The following is a 12,990-nucleotide window of genomic DNA, read 5'->3' on the forward strand; positions in this document are numbered from 1 at the left end:
GTAACATAAAAATGAATTTACCTGTAATATGGAAAGCAAATAGAAAAGCGTGGGTTACCAAGGAGTTATTTACTGATTGGTTTGTTAACCACTTTTGTCCTGGAGTAAAACGGTATTGTCAAAAAAACAACTTTGAAGAAAAAGCTCTTTTGTTGTTAGACAATGCTCCGGGACATCCTACTGATCTTAACACGTTGGACACATGCATTCCTGTCAAAGTTGTGTTTCTTCCAGCAAACACAACTTCCCTGATTCAACCATTGGATCAGGGAGTAATAGCATCATTTAAAGCTTATTATCTGCGTCGAACTTTAAGCAATTTAACTGAACTAGAGGATAAAGTGGAAATGACAGTTAAAACTTTTTGGAAAAACTACACCATTAAAAACGCAATTGAAAACATTGATAGTTCTTGGAAAGAAGTCACTAAGAAATGCTTAAATGGAGTTTGGCGCAAAATATGGCCAGAAGTTGTACTAGAAGAAGAAAATAACATCCAAGAAATTAGAAATGAAGTTATCCAGATGGCTCAATCAATAGGTTTCGAAAATGTCGATGAAGAGGATGTTAGAAATTTATTGAATGCAGAAGATGATGGTTTTTCAGTGGAAGATTTAGAAAACCTTGTTAGCAACGAAGACAAAGATAATGAAGGCGAAGTTAAAGAAGTTCCTGCCGAAAAAGTGTTAACAACCAAAGATTTAAAAAGGTGCTTAAATGACATTGAAAACGTTTTAAATTTTTTTAGTGAAAATGATCCCGATTTAGGAAGAAGTGTTATAGTTAAGCGATCAGTGTTAAATGCAATAACTCCGTATAGGCAATTGTTAAATGAAAGAGAAAAAAAGCATAAACAATCAACTTTAACCTCATATTTTAAAATGTGATTTCACTTTGTATGTAAGTTGACTGTTTATTTAATAAAACTTTTCTTTGTTCGAAAAAAAGCTTTTCATTTTCTTTACGTAGGAACGTATCCCTATTCTGGCCATAGTATTTTTACCTCTGGAAACGAAGTTTCGCTTAACTAAGTAATTTCGTGGAACGCATCCTATTCGTTAATCGAGGTATGCCTGTATTTCTATTGTACAGCGAGAACTGGCTATCACGTAAAGCTGTTTAGGATGGTTTGAAAACTAAAAAAAAAAAAAAAAAAAAATTACATGATTATGTAGTACTTGAGGACATAGAGTACAGTGTTAATTGGAATGCGGCTCCAGGGGTTTCATAGAGTATAGAGTTAAATATCATGTGGCTCCGGCGGTTTTCCCACAATACAAAATTCTGTAAAGGCCAGATTTATGCAGATTAATGAGTGTTCGTGTAGTATTAGTGTAGGTTGCATTGGTTGTGTTGTTCATCCGGCTTCTTAGCCTAGGTGCCTGTGTTTTCACATAAAAACCTCTAGTTTACCGTCAAGCCCCACGAGGAAGCAGGTGATTAGTAGGAAGCGTAAAGCACTGTCAGGGTGAGCCCTTGGAGAGCCCACTTAAAAAAAAAAAGAAAAAAAAAGAAAGGTTGAATGTGATAGTGATGAGATAGGAAGTGGGAGGTGATTAAAATGTTAGAGAGTAAGAGGGGGGCAGTAGTAAAGGCGCCCATCTGGTTGAAAGGGGTAACAGAAGAGGGCCCCAGGGGAAGAATGCCCATTCTTCCCCGGGGGGTGGGAGTTGCCAGATGGAAGTGGGCTTACTCACCAGGCGAAGGGGGGATGGGGCCACCCAGGTTGAGGGGGAAGGGGATAGGGAGTGAGAGAACAACCAATCCAGGTGGTAGGAATGAAGGATCATTGGGGGAAAGGGTCCCATGTTGGAATGCCTGAATTGGCGCTCTATCCCACACACTGGCCAAGGGGAAAGCCCTGGTGGTCAGTGTCAGCATCCCACACCATGCCGGCTAACTAGCAACGCCATGGTGTCTTCCTGGATAGGGCAAGGGGGGGGGGGCATCATCCTTCCGGGGGAATGGGGGAAGGCAAGCAATTTCATCCGCTCATAATCCTCATTCACTGTGCTCTCATTCTGGGGGGGGGGAATACAATGTTATGTGATGTACTTATTATACTAAACATCTAATAATTAAGATTTAGTGGCTAGAGACTAAGGGTTAGTAAATATTGAAACTAATCAATATGTGGTTTGCGCCCTTTCACACTCACAGACGCCCTCATTTCGAGGGTTTAGTGTCAAACAATGTTAACTACAAAATTGCATATTTTATTTTTTTTAGATAACTTTAGTTTTACTCTATATAAATAACAATGCATATCAGCATACAACTGTATCTTTCTGGCAGTTTACAAGTTAGCTTAGACTGTAAGTACATTTCCGGTAAACCAAGAAAGTTTAAAATGACTTTTTCTTGGTTAATTGCAAAATGTTGACCACAAAATGATTTTGTAGTTAACATTGTTTGACACTAAACCCTCGATTTATTCTGCTGGCATTTGTCTCATTTACTCAATTCTTTCTTACTGCACTGCTTTCCATGGGGGCACTTCAACTTACTAATAATTTTCTGTTAAAGTGCAGCCCTGTCTTCAGATCTTGTAAGCTATGGAGTGCAGTATTTGTGTTGTTGTTTTAGTATATATAGTCGAGATTGTGTTAGTAATTCCAATAAATATATTGTGGTTATATATGTGTTCTTGCAGCAAATTTCTTTCATTCCATTTACCATAACACTTATTCACTTTCTCTTGCTTCCTTGGTGGGTCTCTCTTCCACCAAAATTAACATTTTACTCCCTTTCACTCTCTTTCACCAAAATTAACATTTTACTCCCTTTCACTCTCTTTCACCAAAATTAACATTTTACTCCCTTTCACTCTCTTTCATCAAAATTAACATTCATTCCCTTTTACCACAGTTCCTAAATCACTATATCATTCAGTGTCCAGTCCATTCTCTCAGTCTTTCACACTCTTTCATTCTTTCCTTTCATTCATTCTTGTTTAATTCTAAATTGCATCCCCTTGCTGTTATCTAAGCTTTTTCAGATAAGCTGCTCCCCTACATGTTTACTTATTTAGTGTGGGGCTCCCAGGTCCTCCACTAGGGGGCAGGGTAATCCTGGGGCCCTAGTCAGTTCGGTGTAGTCAAATTTTAGTATCTGTCAGGGAGCTGGATACAGCTACCCTGTCAGTTTAAAAAGTCATCATCTGGGCGTGGTGAGACAGACTTGGGCACTTTGGTTATGGAATGTTGTTTTGCTGTGGGGGCTGTAAGGCCGTCTCTGGATATTTCTACGCATTTAAAATACTTTTTCTGTAAAGCTTATGAAAGCTTTATAATTATTTTTTTCTATCAGGACAATGGCTTCAGTATATCTAGTTAGCGGATGTCGCCCGAGGCTCCCATGTTTTAACCTATAGCATAGATGTCGATAACGCTGTTGCAGAACAACGCAAGGCGGCATACAATGCGTGACGTCACGCATTGTATGCAGCCTTGTGTCCAAAAATCAGGACCATCTGAAATTGACTACATTAGTTATTAGCTTGCAGAGAAAATAACGTGTAGAGCAGTCACCGGCTAAGAGTATTGAGCATATGAAAAATAAATGTCTTAATTTTTTAATGTATTACTCAATAATTGTATTTTAATCAATCGGTTCCATTTGTAATATAATCCAAGGCCCCTCCCCCCACCCCTTTTTTTAATAGGTCCTAGCCACTGAAATCTCAGGAAACTAGGTGGCAGGACCTACCAGAGTACTATAAAAAATTACTGGGTATCTGACCTACCTGCCTCTAAGGGGCATAGTGTGGCAAAAGGTGGGCTGCATAAGGGATACAATGGCTGAAAGGTCAGTTGAACAACCGTACACAACACTGCACTCTACGATATCCATACACTTTTAAATCTCTGTGCTCTACAGTGCTTTGTATCGCACGACAATGTATACTACGCGGATACGAGGGAAACCCCTGGAGCCATTAGACCCTAAATACTATAATATATGCAGTTAAAGGAAATCAGAACATAAACAGTGCTGATATATGATGCCAACATTCGGCGAGTCCACTTTGGGAAGCTCTGCATAAATAATTGTGGTGGCGCTTCTTGATTATCTTCCCTACATCTGTGATCTCGCCCCTGTTTACTTCCATTTGTTTCGTTCCCTTAAATACCAGCTTGGCGGCAATAATTTTTCTAACGATTCTGTGGTTCAGATGGTATAGATTACTGGTTATGACAGCAGCTGACGGCCTTTTGCGCTGCGGATTTCCGGAATTTAAAGCAGTAAGTCCGGTTTATAAATCTTTTTAGTGATTGTGTTGAAAAATAAATTCCACGTTCAGGTTAGTTGCCTGCTTGCATTTCCTCCGCCACATACACACTTAGTTTGCGACCTACTGACTGTCTTTCCCGTCCACATCATATACTTGTATTATACATATACTTTTATTGTCAGATTGTTTTGGTTTCTTGATGTTTCATGTGGAAAACCAACAAAACATCGTTGCAGATATCAGACAGAAATTAGCGAAGCTTTAGTCCAGTCCGTATACCTTGTAATAACTTACTTCTGTCGTGCTCTCTTTGTACTGTAGAGGTCAGCAACAAATTGACTTATTCAGTAGTCCATTCCTATCTTGAAAGAGGTGGGGAATGGCTATAAAGCACGACAAGTTGGCGGACGCTGTGATGCACAGTGTACTTGGCCTATCCTCACGGGGATGATTGCATCCATCAGACGTAATGACACTACAAGACATAAAGACAGTGACGCGAAAAGAAAATTTATGAAACAGCCGTTCTGTTTGCTTCTCTCATTAATCCTGTTGATCCCCCAGGGTGTCTTTAATGGGCTGAAGGTGCAAAATGGGTTGCTCTAAAGCTTCTTAACCTTCTGGCTGAAAACTGAAGAAGACGATTGAAACTGAGATTGATTCTTGTTACATTCTTGCAGCATTTTACTTACGAAAAACACCGATAATTTTTGTTCTGTAATTATTCGATTGCTCAGGAATGATTTATTTGAACTTTCTGATTATAATTTTAATTCTCTTGCCGTAATCCTTCGTACAAACTTGTGTGAATGGAAATTCCACTGTACTGGCTGTGTAATGGTGTTTACTAAGGTGACGTGACAGTTCGAATTAGATTTTTTTTTTTTTTTTTAATTATAAACTCGTTGTAGCCGAGCACTCAAATGGTAGTCGAGTAGTCATTGTGCTTAAACTCATTAATGATTTTAACTTGGATCCTTTTATAAATTTCACAATTTTAATTTTATGAAAATACAATACAGTTCATTCCATTAACTGTACCGTACCGCACAGTCTAGTTTAATTGTCTTTCTGTGTAACTTGTAATATTAATTTCGTAAATATTAGTAAAGGGTTCTGTAATTTCTGGTTTTAATTTCAGTTTTATATTAATATTTATAGTTTAATTTACAATTTCCGTTTCTTCGTCCGTCCGACAGTGTTCAGTAACTCTACCCCGAGTAGATAGATTTTTATAAAACCTTTTCTTTGACTTTGTTTAACCATCTCAAATTCATTAAAATCTGACAAATTTGTTTCCTTGTCCGTCCACCCGCTTGTAATAACTGGACTTGTATTAATTGTATCGGATGGATTCTCATGAAATTTTATATTTGGCTCTTCTAGAAAGATATGTTGAGCGATCCCAAACTTCATTAAAGTTGAACTAACAGAAATCCAGCAATTATTTCTTTTTTCATGCATGTCACATAGGCTGTCCGTATGGCGCATATCGTAGCTAAAGCACTAACGTAATTTGTTTATTGCCGTATTCTAATGGGCACTATGGCAGGTACGCAAAAACGGAATGTTCTCAGTTCGTCCATAAAAGTCGTTGCTTTATTGAATTCGGCAACAAAAAGTACATAAGAATTTAGCAATGGATGTTCATGTGACAAAATGTGTGTTTGACTAGTGTCAAACTGTGTTTGGCTCTTCATGCTTTTTAAGAATAACCAGAAAAAGGAACCACTAAGCGGCAGTAATTATATTATATTTATGTAGGAGCTACTTATAGAACTACTGTTAAGGGTAAAGGGACGGGACTTTGCTTTATTAAGGTGACTATAGTGCCACCACTATAGTCACCTTAATAAAATGACAATTGAAGGGAATTAAAAAATTGTAGACAATTTTTAAATTCCCTTTGGTGAGACCAGCTAATAATGTTACCGACTGTAATTCTGAATGGGAAGCAATCAGACGAGCTACTAAAATTTCTAGGCTAACTAACTAATAGATATGGTTCAAGGTTTAGAACTAACTCGTTGCATGATGAACTGATAAGACTAGTGGCAGAGAAGATAAATGCATCTGATGATTAGAAATTTTCAGAAACCTTTGGCTAAGAATACAAAGAAAAGTAGCAAAGAATTCTGTGCTTATGTTACCTTGATAACAAAATGAATTGAGCCACATTGGCCTATTAGACATGAATGGCGTAACTGTTAATGATTCTATTCAGGTTGCTCACAAACTGATTAAATATTTATATTTATGCATGAAGGTTTTTTTTTTTTTTTTAAAGGATGGAAATACCAGAAGTACATTCATCAATTATGGCTAATGATTTTGTTATAGCTTAGAAGAAAGTGGAAGAGATATTGTTGAACCTAGAAGTAAATAAAGCTTCTAGGGCTGATGAATCTGTACAATTATATTAAAAAAAGTATCAAAAACTGTGACAAAATCCTTAGCCATAATTATGAAGGCATTTTGCATTAAGATGTGCATATGTCTCCCCAATTCACAAAGGAGATCAATGCGTAAAATGAATAATTAATACACAGACCTGTAAGTTTGATTTCAGTTCCAATAAAATAATGGAATCGGTGGTTAAAGAAGTAATGCAGGACCGTCTAGACAGAAATGTAGCTATATGACCGTCACATCATGGACTTGTTAAGGGACGATCTTGTCTCACCAATCTTATTTGATATTTTGAAGCAGCAAAAGAGGAACTGAATGCAAAAAAAAATTCATTCTGGCATTATATATTTAGATTTCAGAAAATTACTGTTCCACCCTATAGACTTCTGTACATTTTTTTTTTTTTTTTTTTTTTTTGAATCTTGAATTTTGTACAAAAAAAAATTAATTTTGTACAGCATTCTATAGGGTGGAACAGTAGACTGCTATACAAAATGAGCAGCGTGGTATTAGGGGAAAACTACTGTTATGGATAAAGACATGGTATAGTGGGAGAAGACAGAGAGTGGTTATCGATGGTCGCCGCTCTTCGTGGACTATTGTTATTACTGGATTCTCCCAGGGTTCAGTGCTGGTCCATGTTGTTTTCAATATTTATTGATGATGCTGATGAAGGCCTGTCAGGCTTAATGTCTGAGTATGCAGATGACACAAAGGTTGGTAAGGCATTTAATGATAGAGATCAAGGTGTATAAAACAAGATTTACCCTAATGGTAGCCGAGCATTCTGGTCCTTTGCCAAAGCTATTGGCCACAACTTTTGCCCATCTCTGCTCCGACCTCTGTCCAAACCAGATGGTCCTGTTGTATCACTTCAGCCAAGGATAAAGCTGACCTGCTAGCATCCCATTTTTCTTCCAACTCATATATTAATGATCTTGGTAAAACATCTCCCACCACGCTCCATTCAATGCCTCCTGTGGTCTTCCGTCAAAAGGATGTCACAAGGATTTTGACGAATCTTGATGCTAAGAAAGCTCCAGGTCCCGATGGTATTTCTTCACTTGTTCTCAAAACCTGTGCTCCAGAACTTACTCCTCTTCTTTGCGACCTTTTTTCACTTTCTTATTCCAAAGGCGTTTTTCCTTCTGCTTGGAAATTTGCCCATATCCAGCCAGTTTCTAAAATGGGTAACAAATCCCTCCCATCCAGTTATCGTCCCATTGCAATTACTTCTACTCTTTCTAAAGTAATGGCGAAATCAATTAACCACCAACTCTTAAACTACCTAGAAACCTTCCATTTGATCAACGATCGCCAGTATGGATTCCGTCAGTGTCGATCCACTGGTGGTGTTTTGGCTTATGTTACCCATTTATGGACTAATTCAATGGAAAGATTCGGTGAAACACAAGTAGTTGCTCTTGACATCTCAAAGGCTTTCGATCGTCTTTGGCATAAAGGTCTTCTAAACGAGCTTCCATCTTATGGTTTGCCAACTGTTTTTAGTAATTGGTTATCCAGTTTTCTCTCTGATCGCTCACTGAGGGTGATGGTAGATGGCTCTCTGTCTTCTAACTTCTCCACTAATGCCGGTGTACCTCAAGGTTCAGTTCTTTCCCCCACTCTTTTCCTCTTGTATATTAATGACCTTCTTCCATTGACTGGAAATCCTATCCATAGTTTTGCCGATGATAGCACATTGCATTCCACTTTTCCATTTTGAGAAACCTTGCCCTATTCAATCAACTTCAACTTCTCGAAAATCTGCTACCAATTCCTTAAATGCCGATCTTCAGGTAATTCTCCAGTGGGGCAAAGACAACTTAGTTAATTTCAATCCTTCTAAAACTCAGTCTTGTCTTATATCTCGCAAAACGGATTCTTCTGCTCCTATGCTTATCTTTAGTGACACTCCGATTTCTAGGCAAAATGATATATCTCTTTTGGGGATTACCCTGACTTCTAATCTCTCTCTCTCTTGGCACAAGCACATTACAAATATTGCTTCCTCTGCATCTAAAAAAACTTGGTTTTCTCTTTCGCGGCGTTACTTTTCTTCCAAACAGCTGCTCACTCTGTATAAATCGCAAATCCACCCTGCCATGGAATATTGTTCCCACATCTGGGGTGGTGCCCCCCAAAACCTCTCTCAGGCTTCTTGATTCCATTCAGAAGAGGGCAGTTAGGTTAATTAATGATTCATCTATAACAGAGTCTCTCCACTCGCTGTCTCATAGACGTACTGTTTCTGCTGCATGCCTCTTGTATAGATACTTGTTCTTCTGAATTGGCTTCTATAATTCCCGCTCTGTCTTTCAAAACAGTCCGAACACGTTCCGCCACTAGCCAACATCCATTTACTGTCCAACTTCAAACTCGCAGAATCAACTTTTCATCTTCCTTGTTTATTCATTCAACTGCCGTTTTCTGGAACAACCTTCCTTCATACGTATTTTCCTGAAAATTACAGTCTGCAAAAGTTCAAGTCCAATCTCAACAAATATCTTCTTTCGCCTTCTCAACCTCCAAACCAAGCACGGTACTAAGTACTATCGGTTCTAACACCTCTCGTGTTTGGGGTTTACATAAAAAAAAAAAAAAAAAAAAAAAAAAATTAGACAGACGAGCCGAGCCGAGAAGTGGAAATTGTGGTTTAACCTTGTAAATGTAATTATTACAAATGGGTAGCAGTTAGTCCCAGCATAATATACCGTGTGGTATCACACTCAGGGTAGTGGAGAATGTTCTTGTAGTAGGATTTTTAGGAGCATCAGCGACTAATAATCGCTGATGCTCCTAAAGGGACGGGAAGTACATTCATCTGTGCGTATGTTACCTTGATAAAAGGAATGAGCCACATTCCTTTTAAAATGTCTAATAGGCCACATTGGCCTATTAGACATTTTAAATTAGTTTATCTGTAAATAAATTTGCAGATAAACTAATTACTAATACACTAATAATACACTGGCATACAAAACTTAAGGACCAACACTATTTCTAAGGGTTACAACCACAAAATCAAACGAAACAGCCTGTGGCGATTTGCATAACTGTGACAGTTCAACAGAAAGCTGGTGCACATGCAAAAATTTGAATCGTGTTGAGAGGGCTCACATAAACAGATAAAAGCAGCAGTTCAGCAATTATGTGCAAATTACCGAATAATGAGCACGATTGTTACCTTCGATTGGTTTCGTACAGTGCTACAGACAACGAAATGGCCAGTAGACAATATCTGGATGACTTTACCCGGGGTTGAATAATTGGGAAGCTCGAGGAAGATCGAAGTACGAGGACCGTGGCTGCAGAGTTCGGCGTCGCCCATAGCATCGTCTCACGTGCTTGGTCGGCCTTCAGAACGAGAGGTACATCTGTTCGAAGGACCAGTGGTGGTCGTCCACGAAAAACAACGCCCAATGATGACCGCTGTATACTCCTACAGGCCAAGAGGGACCGACACCAGACAGCGGGATCCATTGCAAACCAACTGCGCAGGACGCAGAATATCGCGGTTTACTCTGGCCAGGCGACTCCACAAAGGTGGACTGTTTGCCCGACGGCCAGTATGCTGTGTCCCTTTAACACCTGCCCATCGGAGACACCATTTACAGTGGGGCATCGAACACAAGGACTGGACAGCAGAGCAATGGGGTAAGGTACTCTTTACTGATGAGAGTAGTTTCAGTCTCAACAGCGATTCTGGACTTCAGCTAATCTGGCGAGAGGTTGGCACACGGTATCACCCTGCAAACATCACTGAAAAGGTTCGATATGGCGGTTGAGGTGTTCTCGTCTGGGAAGGCGTTATCGTGGATGGACGTACACAACTCCAGATACTGGAAGGCCGTAATGTAACCGGTGCACGCTACTGTACTGAGGTAATCCTTCCCCCATGTGCGTCTGTTCCGAGGTGCCATTGACCCCGAGTTCGTGTTTATGGATGATAACGCCACACCCCATCGTACTGCAGCTGTTGATATGCTTTTGGAAAGTGAGGACATTGTTCGTATGGATTGGTCTATCCGTTCTTCCGCCGATCTAAATCCCATCGAACACATATGGGATGCTCTGGGGAGATGCTTAACGGCACGTCCACACTCACCAGCTGAAGATGGCGCTGACAGACGAATGGACGATGTTACCGCAAGAATTTATAACAACATTGTTCTAAGTATGGACAAGTCGGTGCAAAGCCTGCATCGACATTAGGGGTGGTCATATCTCCTACTGAGTACCACCTCTTCCCTTTGTTCCATCTTTGGCAGTGATGCATCTGTATCATGGCAGCCAGTGCTATGTTGACATTTTTGAATAAAGTCCCTCTGTACCGTTTTGTTTCCGTTGTTTGTGTCGGTGTTGTTTCCTTCATAATTTCTGTACCTCACGAGGTTCCTTTGGTATGCTTTTCCCATATCCAGTCCACTTCTATGAGAAGCTATAAGTGAAAACCTGACTGGTCGTTAAGTTTTGCACACCAGTATATTAGTAATTAGTATTTCCAATCAAATGATGAGAAATAAAAACAGCAGCCTGCTGCAACCCAGTGCATCCTAGAGCTAAATGTGATGTTCTTCAATATATATATATATATATATATATATATATATATATATATATACAGGGTGATTCACTACCAGTGCGACAAACTTGCAGGAGGTGTAGGGGGCACAAAGACGAATCGGAATCACATAGCATTGCAGGGTCCGAAATGCCTTCGTCATGCGGTAGAGGACGTTGAACGGGAGGTCGCGTGAACAGCGATCCCGCTGGAAGTCAGCATTTGCGAACCGTTTCTGTTGAAGTAACCAAGTAGCAAAAGTCCTCCAGAGTGGATAATCCGCAGACTCCAAGGATTCGACGCGTTGCAGATGGTATGAACTCATTTGGTTTGTTGACAGTATCCTCCATACAGTGGATTGGGAAATACCCAATCGTTGGCCTATCACTCGAGTACTCGTACTCGTACTCGGATTGCCTTCTGCAAGACGTGGGACATTCTCCTCATTGTCTGGCGTCCTCGTCGTTCGCTCTCGATTCATGGTACCTCTCGTGAAACAACCAGTCTCACGTAGCCTTCTGTGCACACGTGCGAAAATCGTATGATGAGGAGCACGCCTGTGCGGGAAACGTTCCTGGTACAAGCGCAGAGCGGCGCGCCCGTTACAGTCCGCAACTCCATACGCGAGGTGCATGTCGGCCAGTTCAACGTTTGACTCGTCCATCCTGCTGCCTCGGGAACCGGTTCGCAAATGCTGACTTCGAGCGGGATCGCTGTTCACGCGACCTCCCGTTCAACATCCTCTACCGCATGACGAAGGCATTTCGGACCCTGCAATGCTATGTGATTCCGATTTGATTTTGTGTCCCCTACACCTCCTGCAAGTTTGTCGCACTGGTATTGAATCAACCTATATATATATATCATTGTAATTCCTATTCATTGCTAATTAATATATGAATTCTGCAACGTATTTGTTTTTATATTTATATCCTTTGTACTGAATTTATTCCTTTAACCCAGTGCTGTGATGGGCTTGCTGTATTTGCAATAAATGAATATTTATTATTATTATTGGTAGTAGTAGTAGAAGCAAATACTACAAGAATGCAAGATTATACAGCAACAGCCAAAAGGGGGAAAAAAATAAAAAATCCCACATTCCCTATCAATAGTTTGCATAATTCTTCACTGAATTTAAACTACATATGCCACAACAACAATAGAGTGAAGTTTGTTCCAACGATCAAGCACTCGATGGCTGAAGGCAAACTTCCGCACATCTATTCTGCAACCATCCTTCCTAAGTTTAAATGCGTCGCCTCGTGTGTGTAGTGTGAGCAATTGGAAGAATACCATCAGCATTGAACTTCCTCAATCCATTTAAAGCCTTAAACACCTCAGTCAGATCACTTCGGAAGTGCCTGTTCTCCAGACGCTACAGTTTGCAGGACTGAAGCGTTTCTTGGTAAGAGACCTTGTGTTCCCCCCGACGATCTCGTTGCCCTTCTCTGCACCCATTCCAACAGACTGCATCATCCATAAAATGAATTATGGTAATATTTTAACATGTTTTCATTTTACTAATTATGGTAATATTTTAACATTCTCATTTTACTAATTATCGTAACGTTTTAACAAATTGTACCATTTTCGTTGTTATACTTGTATAGTGCTAACCCCCATCCAAAAAGGAAGAAGCTTAAATAAACGGAATGATAACATTTGTCGATTGTTAAACTAGTAATGCTTCTACAAAAAATAATTTTGTTTTTAATAGATAATAACTACAACTTTCAAACGAAAGAAGCACGAATTTTTTGTTATTTGATTAATATAATCT

General features: G+C 39.7%; 1 protein-coding gene across 9 annotated transcripts in view; it reads left to right on the top strand.

Moving 5' to 3' along the window:
• The window catches only part of LOC150089257 (semaphorin-2A-like), a 1,190,084-nt gene that overhangs the window by 352,991 nt on the left and 824,103 nt on the right, over positions 1–12,990 (top strand). The gene's annotated exons all lie outside the window — the stretch shown is intronic.

Source organism: Mastigoproctus giganteus, chromosome 2 (genome assembly GCF_048544385.1).
Source record: "Mastigoproctus giganteus isolate SK-2022 chromosome 2, ASM4854438v1, whole genome shotgun sequence".
Lineage (NCBI taxonomy): Eukaryota > Metazoa > Arthropoda > Arachnida > Uropygi > Thelyphonidae > Mastigoproctus > Mastigoproctus giganteus.